Source organism: Mauremys mutica, chromosome 4 (genome assembly GCF_020497125.1).
Source record: "Mauremys mutica isolate MM-2020 ecotype Southern chromosome 4, ASM2049712v1, whole genome shotgun sequence".
Classification (NCBI taxonomy): Eukaryota; Metazoa; Chordata; order Testudines; family Geoemydidae; genus Mauremys; species Mauremys mutica.
In genome coordinates, this window is record NC_059075.1 from 112766141 (window position 1) to 112784994 (window position 18854).

Here is an 18854-nt window from a genome sequence, read left to right on the forward strand (position 1 = left end):
TTTACAACACTGTCCATAGCTTGAAATCTAGCAGATTTTACCTGTTTGACCCACCAGGAAGACAAAGTAGATCATAATTGGATAAAGTGGTCAAGGTCTGTCTTGGTCTGGACGTGAACAGTATTGCCAGCCTCAAACATTAAACACGCTAAATCAGGCCAACAATCATGGAATTTAAAAAACACACACATGTTGGGCTCAGTTCATTAATCGTCTGGTTTCTGAGCCTTCAGGGTCCACTTGAGTCACGTTCTGAAGCTCTTCTCTCGAACCAGGAGGGCTATTAAGTTAATATCCGCTTTTATTAAAACAAACAAACAAAAAAGTCTCACATAATCACAAAACCCCAGCTCCTGGGTTCCTAAAAAAATGTATCAAATATCATGAGACTTGTAATAAAAATTGTGAGCATTGGCAACACTGTGTAATGCACTTTTCTGCTGCTAAAAAAAGAAGCTATTTAAAACAGGTGATAAATTAGCCATTTAGAAGCAATGATAAGGGATAAGAGGGCTCAAGGAATTGGTCCTGGGCTTCTATTTCTTGATCATTAGTTCAAATCCAGGCCAATGGTAACCAAAAGTTATTTTCCTAGGATGGCTGCTCAATGAGCTATTGTGAAGTAAATTTGAGGACTCAATTCACTTGACAGATGTCCCCTCACAAAAAATCACCACAAATGGCCTACTTCTCAACAGTATCCTCACATAGTCTCTTCAATGCTTGGCCTATCCCACCATTGGTGTGGCAAGTTTTCTTATAGCTCTTTCCCAGACCCCCCATGTCATCAGGACTCTTTGACTTCCTGGATCCCAATAGGAACAACCGAATTTGTGGGCTGGAACATGGGCTGCTGGAATCCCATGTATTCTGTGACAGCAGAATTTGTAGTGGAATCCAACCTTTGCTCCAGAACCTCAGCTCTCTTTCTTCCTTTCCTAGATCTTATGCTTGCAAAAAACACCTTGAAAATGTGAACCAAGCGTGAAATGTGAAAATGTGAACCAAGTATAAATGAATGCTGTGATGTCTGCTTGGATCTGAAGACAATCTGAACAAAATAGCACTAAATGGGGCTGAACTGGCCATTCAATCCCAGTGGATTGTTAATTCTGAACCTAAAAATAATTTGTCAACATTGTTAACTATTTCACTGCTGATTATTTTAGCAGAAACATCCAGCGAATGTGCTCCTCCTACAATTCCAAACTGCCTACCTACACTTCCTAATGCCACAAATGCTCCCTGTTCAACTGCCACAACTTGATACTTCCACCTGACAATTTATTTGTAGAAATTGTGTTACCCATGCTTACCTTCTGGTATATCAAAAGCTGAAGCCCATATAAAACTGAATATACTATTAGAATAAATACAGGGCAACTGTACTGATATTCAATTTCATTCATTATTTATTATTTGCATTGCAGTACTGCCTAGCAGCCCCAATCATACACCATGGTGCTTATCACTCTACAAACACTGAACAGAAAGACAGTCCCCACCCTGAAGAATTTGCAATGTAAGTACAAGGCAAGAGACAACAGGTAGATACAAACAGATGGAGTGAAAACAGGGAAACAATGAGACAGTATCAGTCAGAATGATAGGCAGTAGTCTCAGTACACCAGCTGCCTAACCTTTAAAACCATTAAAGAGCTATATTTGATATGTAAATTAAACTACTGCGTATTTCCAGTCTGGTGCATGAGTGTGTTACAGAATGAAGGAATCCTCCATGAGAACTATATAAGAACTTGCTTATAGAGTACAAGTTTGCCTCCAAGCGTAGAGCTGCTTCGGATGGATAGTATAAGTTACAATGGAACAGTGATCTTCTGTGATCCTTAACTGACCAAGGGAGGAAGCATGGTCTTGTGGTTAAAGCACTGAATTAGCAATCAGGAGGCCATGGACTCCCTGTGTGACGTTGGGGAAATCTTGTGCCTCGGTTCCACATTTGTAAAATGTGGAATAATAATACTCTCTCTGTTTTGTCTATTTACAAGTTCTTTGAGGGCAAAGACAGTCTCTGGCCTTGTCTACACTACAAGACTATTTCGAATCAACTTAGTTCGAATTTGTGGATTCGACCTTATGAAGTCGAATTTGTGTATCCATACTAAATACACTAATTCGAATTTCTGAGTCCACATTCACGGGGCCAGCGTCGACTTTGGAAGCGGTGCACTGTGGGAAGCTATCCCACAGTTCCCGCAGTCCCCGCTGCCCATTGGAATGCTGGGTAGAGCCCCCAATGCCTGCTGGGGGGAGAAATGTGTCGAGGGTGGTTTTGGGTAAGTGTCGTCATTGAACCGTCAATCACAACCTCCCTCCCTCCCTCCTTGAAAGCGCCTGCGGGCAATCTGTTCGTGCACTTTTCTGGTCAGTGACAGCACGGACGCCACAGCACTGCAAGCATGGAGCCCGCTGCGATCATCGCCGTTTTCTCCTCCTCGCACTTTATCATCCACCTCTTCCACAGTCAGCTGATGAGAAATTGGGCTACTTTTCAATGGTGCTGCAAGCACTGGGGGACCATAGGGGACGTTTTACAAACATCAACGTCGGGTGGCCGGGCAAGGTTCATGATGCGTGTGTTTTCAGGAACTGTGGGCTGCTCAGACGCCTGCAGGAAGGTAGTTTCTTCCCGGACCACGAAATAACTGTTGTGGATGTGCAGATGCCTATAGTCATCCTCGGGGACCCAGCCTGCCCGCTAATGCACTTGCTCATGAAGCCCTATACAGGCGCCTGGGACAGCGACAAGGAACTCTTCAAATACCAGCGAGCAGCGAGACCTGTGACTGTTCAGTTTCTTTACAGAGAAGCTGAACCTGCCCCTGTTTCTTTACCCAGTTACTGTTGACTCTCCTCTTCGGTTACATACCCCGTTCACCCCGTTACCCCCACTTCCAGCACACGTGTAAAAATAAAATACATGTCCCATTATTACTTAACAAAGGTTTCTTTATTCATGACTTTTCGTGAAAGGGTTGAAACTGGGACGCAGACTGTGCTGGGTAGGGTGTGCGGTGATGTAAAGACCGCCTCTAAACTCAAGGAATGACAGGCTCCTGCTCCTAGAGCGGTCCGCAGTGCCGGAATGCTTCTTTCAACGGAGCCTGCCATCCCTCTTTATGGAATTCTGTGTGCGGGCGGATATGTGACCTTGTGGTGGAGGAGGAAGGATACAGATTCCTCAGCTGCGTGACTCAGCGGTCCAGGACAAGGACCGCTGTATAAGATCTGTAACCGCCCTCCCCCGCTGCAAAGTCACATCTTCCCCGCCCACACAGATCCTGGAAAACACCTCCCATACCGACCAGGGTGCCTACTGACTGCACCGTGTGTGTGACCCGCTGCTGATCCTGCCCCCGTGTCTGTACCCTGGGAAAGGTGACTGTCTTATGCAATTAACCACCCCCTTCCCCACGCCCCCCATTCAAACACAGTCTTCTTTGAAAAAACATAACGGAAACAGTAATTAACAGCAAAGCATTTTTATTAATTAAGTAGACAGTTAGGGGATGGGACTGGGATTGGGACTACTGTGAGTCTGGAAGTGAAGGACTTCGGCAAATGTAGGGTATGAGAGCTTTTGGGTACTTGAGCACTGTGCTGTGGTGCAGTGACAGTATTCACGTCCCCGGCCGCCCCTCCTCCTGATTATTTTCAGGGAGGGGGGTATGGGACTTTGTGGCGGGGGAGTGCGGTTGCAGATACACTGCAGGGTGTCTCTGTCCTCCTGCGGTCCTGCAGAACATCCACAAGGCGCCTGAGCGTGTCCGTTTGCTCCCTCACTAGTCCAAGCAGCGTTTCAGTCGCCTGCTTCTCTTCCTCACGCCACCTCTCCTCCCGTTCGCTGTGTGAGCCCTGCCGCAGAGAGACGGTCTCCCTCCACTGGCTCTGCTGGTCTGCCTCTGCTAGGTAGCAGCCCATACGTTCCTCGAACATCTTGTCCCTTGTCTTTTTCTTTCGCCGCCTAATCTTTGCCAGCCTCTGTGAGGGGGATGCTGTGTCAGGTCTGGAGACAGTGGAAGCTGTGAGATGGGAAACAGGGAGTGAATTCCTTGCAAAGATACATTTTTGCGAACAATTAACTGAGTCTAGCCTGTGTCTGTGAATTCTGGGTTGAGACCCCTGTGCCTGCTGGGGCACAAATCATTTTCGCGGTGGATTCTGGGTAAATGTCGCCAGTCATTACTTCCTCCGGGAAAGCAACGGCAGACAATCATTTCAAGCCCGTTTTCCCAGAATTGCCCTGGCATACGCCATAGCGTGGCAACCATGGACACTGTTTTGCCTTTTGTGTATGTCACCGTATGTGTACTAGATGCCGCTGACAGAGGCGGGCCAGCAGCGCTACACAGCAGCATGCTTTTGCTTTTGCATGACAGCTGAGATGGTTACCAGCCATATTGTACCATCTACCATACCATAAATTGGTAATAAGATGGTAATAAGATGGGCATGGTTACCTGTCCTTTTGCATTGCACCATTTGGTGCTGTCATAAGTGCCCCTGGCCGAGCAGCCAGGGGCGCAAAAGCAAAAATTGGGAATGACTCCCTGAGTCAATCCCTCCTTTTTGGTATCTAAAAATAGAATCAGTCCTGCCTAGATTATGGGCAAGTGTACTAGAGAACCACTGTATCATAGAACCAGAGAGCACAGCTCTCTGCATAAATTTGGAGCTGTATGCTATTCACAAGGGGGTGCTCCTGCAACAACACCACCTGTTCATTCCGGCCTTCCCACAGCCTTCCTGGGCTACCATACCATTGTCCCACCACTTGTGTGATGAAGTAATAAAGAATGCAGGAATAAGACACAGTGACTTGTTTGTGAGAAATGAGTGGAAGGAAGCCTCCAGCTGCAATGATAGTCCAGGCAGGACATTAATTACTGTGGATGAAGGAGCCCATCATCCCTCTGCTAGTCCAGGGGCAATTCAATCTTTTCTTTACACAGGAAGCGTGGGGGCTGATGGAGCTCAGCCCCCTGTTGCAATGATGAGGATGGTTAACAGCCATACTGCACCATCTACCATGAAAAATTAGGGCCAGGCGCCCTTGATCAACCTCACAGATGCTAGTACGCATGGTTACCAGTCCTTTTGCACTGCCCCATGTGCCAATAGGCTGATGTTGAGGACGGATACCCATCTTTTTGTACCATCAGCCATCCATAGCGTGGGGGGAGCAAGGATGTTGGTGTTGAGTGCTGCAGCATCGCGTCTATCTGCAGCATTCAGTAAAGATAGGGTGACATGTAAAAGAGTCAACAGAGGATTGTTTTCACTTCTGGTGGTGGGTGGGGTGTGTGCGCAAATTGCCGAACTATGCCCTGACCCACCGCAGACACTGTGTTTGACCCTAGAAGCATTTGGAGCTCATCCAAGAATGCAAATACTTTTCGGAGACAGCAGGAACTGTGGGATACCTTGCGTCCTCATTCCCCCCTCCCTCCATGAGCGTCCATTATATTCTTTGGCTTTCCGTTATGCTCGTCACGCAGCTGTGTGCTGAGTCTGTGCTATGCCGTCTGTCCGTAGATTTTTTAAAAATACTTTGGACCAGGCGTAAAATTACAGTAATTACCCTAATTAGATGCAGGAGTCTCCGAGCGAGATCACCCTGAGGAGGGTCACTGAAGGAGATAGAGAGCGCATGCTGCGTGAAAGCTAGCACGAACCAGGGCCCGATGCAGCCGTGCTCGGGGAGGCAGTGCTCCCTGAGTACCTCATGAAAGCCTTGCGCGGAAAACTGTGCTACCATGGAGCACCCAATAAGGCAGCTCTCCCCAGGAACCTCCTGCTGATGCTTTTCGATTAACGCAAGGAGAGCTTCGTGGAGATCTCCAAGGATGATTTCTGTTCTATCCCCATATCTAGACAGACCTCCTTTTCACACAGTTAAGATTCCTGTTATATTAAGAATAAAAGTTAACATGGTTAAAGCACTTACCGACTGCTCCTTCCCCTGATTCAGGGTCCGGGTTAATGGCCGGGGAGGGTTGTTGGGGGATCTCCGTGACGGTGATGAATAGATCCTGGCTGTCGGGGAAACCAGCGTTGTAAGCGCTCTCGCCTGCCTCGTCCTCCACAAACCCTTCCTCATCTTCCCCGTCCGCGAACATCACCGAGGAACTGGCCGTCGACACTGTCCCATCGTCAGAGTCCACGGTCACTGGTGGGGCAGTGGTGGCAGGCTCCGTAGCATCCGTTTGCCGCTTTGATTTTTTGGTAGCCTTGTCTGGGGTCCTTGATTTTCACGCGGCGCTGCGTTGCATCCCGCCTGTATCCTCTGTCTCTCATGGCTTTGGAGACCTTCTCGTAGGTCTTCGCATTCCGTGTTTTGGAGCGCAGCTCCGAAAGCACAGACTCCTCGCCCCACACACCGATCAGATCGAAGAGTTCCCAGTCAGTCTATGCTGGGTCCCTCTTTCTATTCACAGATAACATGAACTCCTCTGCTGGAGAGCTCTGCATCGTTGCAGGTGCTGCGGAGCTCGCCCCGATGTCCAGCCAGGACGTCAGATTCAAAGTGCCCAGACAGGAAAAGGAATTCAAATTTTCCCGGGTCATTTCCTGTGTGGCTGGTCAGAGAATCCAAGCTCCGACTGCTGCCCAGAGCGTCAACAGAGTGGTGCACTGTGGGATAGCTCCCGGAGCTACTAAGTTCGATTTGCATCCACACCTAGCCTAATTCGAGCTAGCCATGTCGAATTTAGCGTTACTCCACCTGTCGGGGTGGAGTACCGAATTCGAACTAAAGAGCCCTCTAGTTCGAATTAAATGGCTTCCTGGTGTGGACGGTTGAGCGGTTAGTTCGAATTACCGCTGCTAAATTCGAATTAAAGTCCTAGTGTAGACCAGGCCTCTGACTAAGTGTATGTACATTACCTAGCACAATGGGAGCTGAGTCTCAAGGTGCTACTGCAATATAAGTAATAAGCTGCAAACAGAAAGATCTTTGCATTGTGACAGTGTCATCACATAGTGAAGCAATGCGTCATGATACTGCATTATGATGTCACATAATACATTCAGGACTGTATCCGTCTTCTTTCACAAGCCAGGCCTGCAAAAAAGCCCTTTAGCACAAATTGGGGCTCTTCTGGGATGGAAGGCAACTTTAAGAGAGGATTTATAACCCCTAGAGCCTTGCATGATGATGCTGTTAATTTGCTTGCTTATATTTTCACAAATGCTGCTCTATGAATTTTTGCCTTTGCACAACACCTTGCAATTCTCGCTGAAGGCTGATTGGACTCACCCTCTGTTTCTGCACTCTGCACCCCAGATTTCTCAGACAGCCCCTTCTTTACAATGCACTCTTCACAATCACAGCAGCTTCCCTAGATTTAACTGAGTCCTTCCTTTCTCAGCCCTCCTCCAGGCTGCAGAGGAACAAAACATAAGACAGGTTTTTCTCTGTTTGTACTAAAGTGATCATTTTCAAGAGAAGCTCTCTCAGCAAGGCAGGTTTCTTTTGTTTAAGCCCAAATCCACCTTCTCTGAAGCATAATGTATCCAGCAGAACTGCAAGTCCTGGAGGTCCTGATGGATTTTGATCAATCAAGCAAACCAAAAACAATCTGACATCATTTGCTAGTCCTAATTTTCATCTTTCCAAAAAAAAAACTAACCCCAAAAACAAACCCTGAACCCCCTAAAGTAGCTATGTATTTTTTAAGCCTTTTTTAATGGCCACTTCTTGAGCTATCCCTGTTCCACAGTCAAACCTGCAGTAAACGTCATCTCTAGTAAGCGTACACACCAGATCCTCTGCTGGTGTGGCTGCACTGAAGTCAGTGAGGCTGTGGTGACTTAGACCAATTTACACCTGCTGAGGATCTGGCCCTGAGTCCTCTCTTACTCAACCATTTTAAAGTTTTGACTATAATTCTGCCTGACTTCTTGTTGCACACCAGTCTGAAGCGATGGATTTCTTTTTTAATGGCTTTTTGCAACAGGTTCCCCTGTACATGTACAGATTTGGGATGGCCTGAGAGCACTCTCCTGGTAATAGGAGACAGATGGGTGATGTGACAAGCGAGTTAACACAAATAGGGACCCCCCACAATGCATACATCACACTGAATTAGACACAAAGCTAACTGCAACTCAAACATTTGAGCAGAAAGAGGAAGACTGGGAATTAACACAAGCAGGTACCTGGAGAAGGGCTGGTGACCCACTTGATGCTTCTTGGTGCGTGCCGCCTGCCTTTCTTCAGCGCCTGCGGCACTTCTCTGGGGGCCAGGAAAGCATGGCTGGCCTGCTTCTCGTTGCCACGGCCACCTAGGCTTTCAAAAACGGAGCTAGTGACCAATCAGACCTCGGGCTGGAGCACACTCAGCCATGAGTCATGTGATGCCAGCGTTTGTGTGAGTGAAAAGGATGACAGTGTCCAGAGGACCAGGGGGAACTGCCTTTGAATGGGCAATTCTATCTCCCTCCTCTTCACCCCCTCATTACTGGAAAAGCCCATTCTATTGAGCTACAGCCCTGAGGGAGGGAGAAAAGAAAAGAGAAAGCCCCCTGCTAGAGAGAATAGAAGGGGCTGAGCCAGTGCACTGAAGCCTGCCCCATGCCTACCAATATTGGATTCAAAAGCTTGAGCCTTTCTACTCATCCTCCTTCTTCACATCCCCATTTCATTCCACCCCAAGCTCCAACAGCAGCTTCCCTGGAGAGCGAATGACTCAGTCAGCCTGACTGCGAAGGAAGAGAGCTTTCTCTGACCAGGCCCTGGTGGCGAGTTCTTTTGGGAACTGATGTGATCCAGACTGTTCTTGCCATCCCAAGGACCATCCCTCTGCCTGCACTGCTGCTGCACATCCACCTACAGCTCCTCAGGGTCCTGTATCTACCCCACAGCTACAAATGCAGACACGTGCACTCAGCAATATTGCTTTCTGGGTCTGGTGCAGAGCTGTGCCTCTCCCACTTGGGACACAGGAGTGTGTGTGCATTCTGATGTGATACTTGTAGCCACACCGTTGTCCTTCTGTTTGGCTCGTACACCCCATAATATGTTTTCTGAACAACTCAGAGCAGTGATACCAAATCCCTCCTAAGGCAGGTGATGTTGAGAGCACAATTCAGCTACATACCCCTTATTGCCATTCTGTTCTCATTCAAATGCATGGGGTGTTCACCATACGGCACAGTGGAAATTAAAGAAAACACTCTCCCCTTCTGCTAGTGGTGGTGGGGCTTAGCTCTCTGTTATTCTATAGGGGAAGTTTGAACTTTTTTTTTATTATTATTATTATTTTTTTATAGGAGATATACCAATCTCCTAGAACTGGAAGGGACCTTGAAAGGTCATTGAGTCCAGCCCCCTGCCTTCACTAGCAGGACCAATTTTTGCCCCAGATCCCTAAGAGGCCCCCGCAAAGATTGAACTCACAACCCTGAGTTTAGCAGGCCAAACCACTGCACTATCCCCCACACAATAGCTCAGTGGTTTGAGCATTGGCTTGCTAAACCCAGGGTTGTGAGTTCAATCCTTGAGGGGGCCACTTAGGGATCTGGGGCAAAAATTGGTCTTGCTAGTGAAGGCAGGGGGCTGGACTTGATGACCGTCCCTTCCAGCTCTAGGAGATTGGTATATCTCCAATTATTAAAATTAATTTTTTTTATTATTATTAACCTTCCATAGCTGGTGACTGTAATAGGCTGGCAGTGTTTACCTGAAATACTCCACCCAGTTAGCTGGTATTGATCCCAGGGTTAAATAGGTTCTGCTGGCTCACTAATGCATGGGACTTATTTACACACACACACACACCCCACTAATAGAAGGGAGGTGAAGGTGGCTCTCTCTCAGGAAGAGAGGATCTAGGGTGTGGGCTCAGCAGTCTGGAGAGAGGATCCATAGAAACAGCCAAGCCTGGGGAGAAGATTTGAGATGACTTATGTTATTTTATTGTTTTCTTCATTAATAAATCCAAACCTTGGGGAAGGGATGAGGTTAGCCTCTATGTACAATGCAGAATGGTCTATGTGCCTGATTCTCCACTCCATTACCTTATCTACTGTATCCTAGTGTAATTCCACTGATTTACCGGAGAAGTGAGGCATACCAACACATCCCTCAGCGCAGTATGTTACTGAGAATGATATGCTGCTCACTGCCTCCTCATTGTTAGTTACAGAATGCGGGAAAACAAAGAGCTCTGTGTCTGCTATTAGAACAATTACCAAAATGATGAGGGTGAATCATCCAGTCCAGCAAGAGAAATGGACAAATGAGTTTTACTGGCTGTTCAGAAACAGGCCTTTTCCTGCTGGTCCTGTTTTACTATCTGTGCAGAACCCAATGTCCATACCCCCATCCTGGACTCTGGGCTCAGCATGTGGCCCTGTAAGATATATAGGGCCAAACTAGCTCCTGCTGTGGTGGTTTTGTACCAATTCACCCAGTGTACAGGAATCTACGCCACCTCCTTCCATTTCCCATGGTGTAGGGAAATAGCAGGGGGAAAGGGAGCATGGCCAGAGTGGCAATTCCTGGCTTTCAGAACTGCCCCTTGGGAGCACAGGCAGTCAGATGTAACATAGCACATCACTGAGACCACTCTAAGTTGTGCCTCAGAAGTAACTTTAGGCTCAACAGCTTGAGGATTAGGTGGGTGTAAGCATGGCCTACCACCTCCTTTGTGGCTCCCAGTCAGTCAGTCCTGAGTATCCACCCTAGATATTTTATAAGATGTTTTGTTGTCTGTCCCAAACATGACTATGGCAGTAGCCACTGGTACACAGGTAACACAATCCTTATAGTCTGATCATTCCCAGATAATCCCATTCATAAAAACAAGGGCCAAATTTTTCCCATAGCATAACTATGGGCCTTAGGGTCTACTGAAACCAACAGGGATGGATTTGTTACTGTGGTAAGAATTCATGCTCCCGTTCTTTTTAATCACGCTGTTTAACTTGAGTGGGTGTGGAGTTGTGGTACGGCAACGAGCACCCTGCAATGTCAGGCCCAGCCTTCGTTTCCCTTGTTTGTCCACCCATGAAAAGAACATTCTCTAGCTGACCAATACAAAGCCCTCCTCTAGGCATAGTGTGTTCATATACACCACTGCACTAGTTCCCCAAAAGCTTTGTAATAAAACTACTCTCTAATTCCCACAGTAAACATACAGAGAGAGAGAGGGTTTTTCCATTCCCATCTCCAGGGACCTCACCTCCAAGTCACCCACGTGAGAGTCAACAGCAGCACTCTCCCTCTCCCGTTCCTTTTGCCCCTGATCCAGGACCCCAATTTCCAGACCTCGCTGCCTGAGAGTGGCCAGTCTTCCCACAGCCCTTCACCCAGAGGGCTTCCCCCTTCCTACCGTGTTCCACTCCTCCAGGTATCCCTACCTGCGAGCCCTATACCTGCTCAGCAGGGCCCATTATCCCACACCAACCCTCTTGCTTCCTGGCACAGCAACCCTGAGGAACTGGATCTTTCCCATTTTCCTAGGGGTCACTGCCCAAACTCTCCTGTAATGCATCAAGGGCTCCTCAGCTCACTCTGCTCTGGCCAGTGCTTATCAACCATCTTCCTCTGAGCTCATCACCTGCAACTCAAGTTTACTGTCCTCCTTCAGGTCTCCTGCTGCCCTTTCCCTCTGACAACTCTCTCTGCTGTGCCTTCTGTCTCTCCTCTCAGGCAGCTCACCTGCCCTACTTCTCTCAGGCTCTGACTCACCCAGTCTCCGATTTATATGGCCCAGGGGCCTTCTCTTGAGCCCAACTGGGAGGCAGCTGACTAGTAGTCACAGGTGTACTGGACCCCGCTCCTTCTTAAAGGGGCCAGTCAGCCTGTCACAGGAATACAACCACTGTAGCACCAAAGGAGAACGGTAATAATGCCAGCAGCCCCATTAATAACCCCACAGGTGGGATGATAGCAGACCAGAGTGATAAAACGATGGCATGTCTGAGGAACTTCCTATGGACAGCTGAGAAAGAAACAAGGGAACTGCCTTTCTGTCAGAGTGAAGCCAGTCAGACATTAAAGAACAGCACCAGTGTTATTAATGCTGTTATAAATATAGCTATATAAACACCACCTCCCAGGTTATAATTATATGCTTACATAAAATGGCTAAGCAGTCAGAGATGCAGCAGGCTGAGCATTATTGTGTAGTAACACGACACCACAATGAATTGCATCATTAGGCATGAATGATGAAAGATAAATCACCACCGGCCATCAGTGAGGAGTGTTGGTTATTAGACCGCAACTCCGGCCTGGAAACCCCCCAGGCTGCAGCCTAGTGTAAGGCCGAATAGGTACTAGGGTTGCAGAGGGCAGCCCAAGGGCAGAGGAAGGCAGCAGGCCCAAACCCTCCTTGCCAATGATGAGTGGCTTATACTGCAGTCTGCCCCAGGGAGCGGGGACCAGGGGCAGCTCTAGCTTTTTTGCCGCCCCAAGCACGGCAGGCAGGCAGGCAGCCTTCGGCGGCTTGCCTGCGGGAGGTCCGCTGGCCCCGCAGCTTCAGCATAACCGCTGCCAAATTGCCGCCAAATCTGCGGGACCGGTGGACCTCCTGCAGGCAAGCCGCCGAAGGCAGCCTGACTGCTGCCCTCACAGAGACCGGCAGGGCGCACCCCGCGGCTTGCCACCCCAGGCACGCGCTTGGAGCGCTGGTGCCTGGAGTCGCCGCTGACGGGCTAGTTGGTGGCTGGCAGTAGCCTATGACTGAGGCGAGATGGGTTTGGGCCTGCTGCCTTCCTCTGCCCTTGGGCTGCCCCCTGCAACCCCAGTATGTATTCGGGCTTCCACTAGGCCGCAGCCTGGGGGGGTTCCAGGCCAGACCTCCCCAGCTTCCTTGGCCTTCCCCCAGCCCTGCTCCACTCCAGGTACCTCCCCAGCAGCCAGGCCCCTCTCTCTCAAAGGCTAGAGAGAGAGTCTCTTGAGCCTCTGACTCACAGCCTTTTTATAGGACCAGCTGCGGCCTGATTGGGGCATGGCCCAGCCGTGGCTACTTCCCCAATTAGTCCAGGTGTCCCCTACCATAGCCCTCTCGAAGGGCAGGAGTGGGTGACCACCCCACTACAAGTACCTGTACGCGCTAAGCCACGGTTCCACCACACCGGTTTAACTGACACTGCTTGGGCCAACAGCAGGGTTGGAATCGGCACCTTCAGCGCTAAAGCATGAGCCTTTACTGTTTCAGCTAAAGCAACAGTAGCATGACTCATAAACCTCTTTAAACCAGAAGTAACAGTCGCAGACTCATAAACCTCTTATGTTGGAGCAGCCCCTAGAGGGAGACAAATATCCACATGCTCCTTACGGGTTACACTGTCACCAAGGGGGTCTCTAGAGCAGCATCTTGAGCTCAGTTCCAAGCTGTCAGTGCAGCAGGTTCCAGGGATGTGGCTAATGTGACATATTTGACAATGGGGAGTGAGTGTCTGGCGTGGCTCTGGAGCAGCTTCCTGTGGATGAGTCAGGGGTGGAGCTGATGTGCTCCAGAAGGAGTTCCATTCAGCCAGAAGGATGGGGCAGTCAGATAAGACACACCTGATAGCAGGGGATTAGATAGATCAAATGGACGGGGACCCTAGAGGACACCTCCTCCTTCCCAACAATTACAATATTACTATACAAAAGGCCAAAGGATAATAATGAAACATTAGACAGGTTTAATGCCGGGGCGGGGGGGAATTAACCCATTTAATAATCCATGTCTGAAAGTAAGTAATGTTTTTCCATGCTCTGCTGGTTTGTTTCATGACTAGCATTGCTGCTCCTGCTCCATAGCTCCTTGGGACTGGCACAGGAAAGCCAATTATTAGTATGGTGTGCTAATCTCCCATCAACATGATGGTGCAGCTTCACAATGCTTTCATGCACTGACTCAGTGCTGTGATGTGAAGATACAACATCAATATGCAGCATCACAATGTGATTTTCTTTAAGGGGCCAACCCCCCTGGAAGCCCCCGGAAATGCGATATGAAACCACTAGTAGGGCTTGTCTACACTAGTGAGCTTACAGCGGCACAGCTGTGCTGCTGTAAGATCACTCATGTAGCCACGCTATGCCAAAGGGAGACGTAATAGATGTGAGCTCTCCTGTCGACATAATAAAACCACCTCCCCAAGTGGTGGGAAACTCCTGCTGATGTAACGCTGTCCACACTGGTGCTTCTGTCAGTGTAATTTATGTCGCTCAGGTGTTTTTTTCACAGTCCTGAGCGACATAAGTTATATCGACAAAAGTGGTAGTATACACAAGCCCTTAGAGATAGAGACAGGCTGACAGAAATAAAACCCAACCTTAAGTAGAGTGCCTTCTCCACCTCCGGATCTGGAAGAGGGCCCAGGAAGTATTGATTTAATTCTTAATTGAATGCATGTTTATGTGAAGTAATTCAGAATTATTCCATCAATGCAAACTTCTTTAATAATATTATCCACACAACCCAAGAGCTTCGTCAGCCTTTCATAAAAGATCCATTATTCTGAGCCAATTTATTACAAACAATGATAGAATCATCAGATACCAAACTGATACACTATGAGGCTAGCACCGAGGTTGTTTTTCTGAACAACAGAACTAACTATGTGGGAGCAGATAAAGGGACAAACTCACAGAGACAAGGGTATGTCTTCACGACCCACCGGATTGGTGGGCAGCGATTGATCCAGTGAGGATCGATTTATTGTGTCTAGACTAGACACGATAAATCAACCCCCCGAGCGCTCTCACATCGACTCCTGTACTCCTGTACTCCACCGCCGCGAGAGGTGCAGGCGGAGTCGACGGGGGAGCAGCAGCAGTTGACTCACTGTGGTGAAGACACCACGGTAAGTCGATCTAAGTATGTCGACTTCAGCTACATTATTCACATAGCTGAAGTTGCGTAAATTAGATCAATCCACCCCCCATGTAGACCAGGACTAAGGCCTGGTCTACACTAGGCGTTTAAACCGGTTTTAGGAGCGTAAAACCGATTTAACGCCACACCCGTCCACACTAGGAGGCACCTTATATCGATTTTAATGGCTCTTTAAATCGGTTTCTGTACTCCTCCCTGACGAGAGGAGTAGCGCTAATATCGGGATTAACATATCGGAATAGGGTTAGTGTGGCCGCAAATCGACGGTATTGGCCTCCGGGCGGTATCCCACAGTGCACCACTGACCGCTCTGGACAGCATTCTGAACTCGGATGCACTGGCCAGCTAGACAGGAAAAGCCCCGCAAACTTTTGAAATTCATTTCCTGCTTCCCCAGCGTGGAGAGCTCATCAGCACAGGTGACCACGCACAGCTCATTTGCACAGGTAACAATGCAGTCTCCTGAGAATCGAAAAAGAGCCACAGCATGGACTGCACGGGAGGTACTGGATCTGATCGCTATATGGGGAGAGGATTCAGTGCTAACAGAACTGCGTTCCAAAAGACGAAATGAAAAAGTATTTGAAAGAATTTCTAAGGCTATGACGGATAAAGGCCACAGCAGGGACTCAGTGCAGTGCAGAGTGAAACTTAAGGAGCTCAGACAAGCCTACCAGAAAACCAAAGAAGCAAACGGAAGGTCCGGGGCAGGTCGAAAAACATGCCGCTTCTATGCTGAGCTGCATGCAATTTTAGGGGGCTGCGCCACAAGTACCCCACCCCTGACCGTGGATTCCGAGGTGGGGGTTGTAATCTCTGCCATGGCTGAGGATTATGCAGACGGGGAAGATGAAGATGAAGAAGAGGAGGACGACCTAGCAGAGAGCACACAGCACTCCGTGAGCCCCAGCAGCCAGGAGCTTTTTCTCACCCTGACGGAATTACCCTCCTCCCAGCCCTCCCAAGCAACTATCCCAGACAATGACGCCATGGAAGGGACCTCTGGTGAGTGTACCTTTGCAAATAGCAAACATTGTTTTTTAAGCAAGCGTTTTTTAATGATTGATTTGTCCTGAGGACTTGGGATGCATTCGCAGACAGTATAGTTACTTAGAAAAGTTTGTTAACATGTCCGGGGATTGAGAGGAAATCCTCCAGGGACATCTCGATGAAGCGCTCCTGTAGGTACTCCAGAAGCCTTTGCAGAAGGTTTCTGGGCAAGGCAGCCTTGTTCCACCCACCATGGTAGGACACTTTACCACGCCATGCATGTAGCAAGTAATCAGGTATCATTGCATGGCAAAGCATAGCAGCGTATGGTCCCGGTGATTGCTGGCATTCAAGAAGCATCCGTTCTTTATCTCGCTGTTTGATCCTCAGCAAAGTGATATCGTTCAGGATAACCTGGTTAAAAATCAGGAATTTAAGTAAGGGGGATGGCCATTTTCCTACTGGGTTCGTGGACTGCAGCAGCTTAAAAAAAACACCTTTCCTGCACGTAGCCAAGTGGGGGGAGGGGAGGAGTGAAATGCCGATGATCTTTTTTGTGTTTGGTCACCGGCGATCTTCCCCAAGCTACCAGCCACGCAGTGGGTGGGGGGGTGGGGGTGGGAAGGGTGTTGATTAGCAGGGAGCTAGCGTGGTATTAGCCATGCATTGGGGGGGAGGGGTAAATCACTGCAGAAGCCGAAAGACAGTGGCTTACCATGGCCACATGCAAGCTGAATTCTGATGCCTGGACCTGTGTCTGTGAGATCTGTAACTCCAGAGCTGCAGGCACTCACTATTAAGATGAAAAATGCGACCTTGTAGGGAAATCACATGTGCTATGTAAGGTGAATAGTGCTGTTCACTGTGAAAGAGTATAACCATTGTTCTGTAAAATGTATCTTTTTAAATATTTCTCTCCCTCATGCAGCTGCAAATTTTTCAAGCGTCCCTCCTCCATCCCAAAGGCTAGCACAGATAAGGTGGAGGAAAAAGAAGACGAGAGATTAAATGTTCTAGGATATTATGGAAGTTACACGCAATGAAAGAGCTCATCTGAATGAGTGGAAGGACGTGGTATCAAATTACAGGAAAGATGCCAGTGAACGTGAGGACAGGAGAGACACCCGAGATGAGAGGTGGCGGCAGGAAGACCGGCAGGAAAATCAGAGGTGGCGGCAGGAAGATCAGCGGTGGCGGGATGCAACTCTCGGGCTGCTGCGTGATCAAACTGACATGCTCCGGCGTCTGGTGGAGCTTCAGGAACGGCAGCAGGATCACAGAGTGCCGCTGCAGCCCCTGTATAACCACCCTCAACCCTCACCATGTTCCATATCCTCCTCACCCAGACGTGTAAGAACGCGTGGGGGGAGGCTCCGTGCACCTGCCCACTCCACCCCCGTGGACAGCCCAACCAGAAGGCTGTCGTTACTGTGAAATTTTTTTAATGGCCTTCTCCATCCTTCCTATCCTCCTCCCAAACCACACCCTTACTTCTCTCCCTCTTTTTATAATGAATTAATAAAGAATTCATGATTTTTAAATGAGAGTGACTTTATTTGCATAAGTAAGCTGTACTCGAAGGGGGAGGGTGAGTTGCTTACAGGGAATGAGTCAATCAAGGGGGTTGGGTGTTCATCAACAAACACAGCAGTCACACTGTACCCTGGCCATTGATGAAGCTCGTTTTCAAAGCTTCTCTGATGCGCACCGCTTCCTGGTGTGCTCTTCTAATCTCCCTGGTGTCTGGCTGCGCGTAATCAGCGGCCAGGTGATTTGCCTCAGCCTCCCACCCCGCCATAAAGGTCTCCCCCTTACTCTCACAGAGATTGTGGAGAATACAGCAAGCAGCAATAACATAGGGGACATTGGTTTGGCTGAGGTCTGAGCGAGTCAGTAATGTCCGCCAGCGCGCCTTTAAACGGCCAAATGCACATTCCACCACCATTCTGCACTTGCTCAGCCTGTAATTGAACAGATCCTGACCACTGTCCAGGCTGCCTGTGTATGGCTTCATGAGCCATGGCATCAAGGGGTAGGCTGGGTCCCCCAGGATAACGACAGGCATTTCAACATCCCCAACTGTTATTTTCTGGTCTGGGAAGTAATTCCCTTGCTGCAGCCGTTTAAACAGAGTAGTGCTTCTGAATACGTGAGCGTCATGAACCCTCCCTGGCCATCCCACGTGGATGTTTGTGAAACGTCCCTTGTGATCTACCAGTGCTTGCAGCACCATTGAAAAGTACCCCTGCCGGTTTACGTACTGGGTGCCCTGGCGCTCCGGTGCCAAGATAGGGATATGGGTTCCATCTATCGCCCCCACACAGTTAGGGAATCCCAGTGCAGCAAAGCCATCCACTATGGCCTGCACGTTTCCCAGAGTCACAACCTTTCGTAGCAGCAGCTTAGTGATTGCTTTGGCTACTTGCATCACAGCAGCCCCCACAGTAGATTTTCCAACTCCAAATTGATTCCCGACTGACCGGTAGCTGTCTGGCGTTGCAAGCTTCCACAGGGCTATCGCCACTCGCTTCTCTATTGTGAGGGCTGCTCTCATCTTGGTATTATGGCGTTTCAGGGCAGGGGCAAGCAAGTCACAAAGTTCCATGAAAGTGCCCTTACGCATGCGAAAGTTTCGCAGCCACTGGGAATCGTCCCACACCTGCAACACAATGCGGTCCCACCAGTCAGTGCTTGTTTCCCGGGCCCAAAATCGGCGTTCAATGGATAGAATCTGCCCCATTACCATCAGGATCTCCAAAGCGCAGGGGCCCGCGGTTTGAGAGAATTCTGTGTCTACGTCCTCATCACTGTCATCGCCGCGCTGCCGTATCCGCCTCTTACTCGCCTCGGTTTGAAGGTCTTGGTTCACCATATACTGCACGAGAGTGCGCGAGGTGTTTAAAACATCCACGATTGCGGTATTGAGCTGAGCAGGGTCCATGCTTGCTGTGCTATGGCGTCTGCACAGTTCACCAAGCAAAAAAGGCGTGAAACGGTTGTCTG

General features: G+C 48.9%; 1 protein-coding gene across 6 annotated transcripts in view; it reads right to left on the reverse strand.

Moving 5' to 3' along the window:
* Positions 1–18854, reverse strand: part of RASSF7 (Ras association domain family member 7) — a 146267-nt gene that overhangs the window by 116553 nt on the left and 10860 nt on the right. For 2 of the 6 annotated variants that reach the window (XM_045012671.1, XM_045012674.1), the window contains exons 3-4: positions 8182–8307; positions 7280–7403 (exon numbers count right to left, since the gene is read on the reverse strand). The exons of 3 other annotated variants lie outside the window; for them this stretch is intronic. The gene's annotated coding sequence lies outside the window, so the exon portion shown is untranslated. The remainder of the gene's footprint in view (positions 1–7279; positions 7404–8181; positions 8308–18854) is intronic. One more of the 6 variants, XM_045012673.1, reaches the window with a different exon arrangement.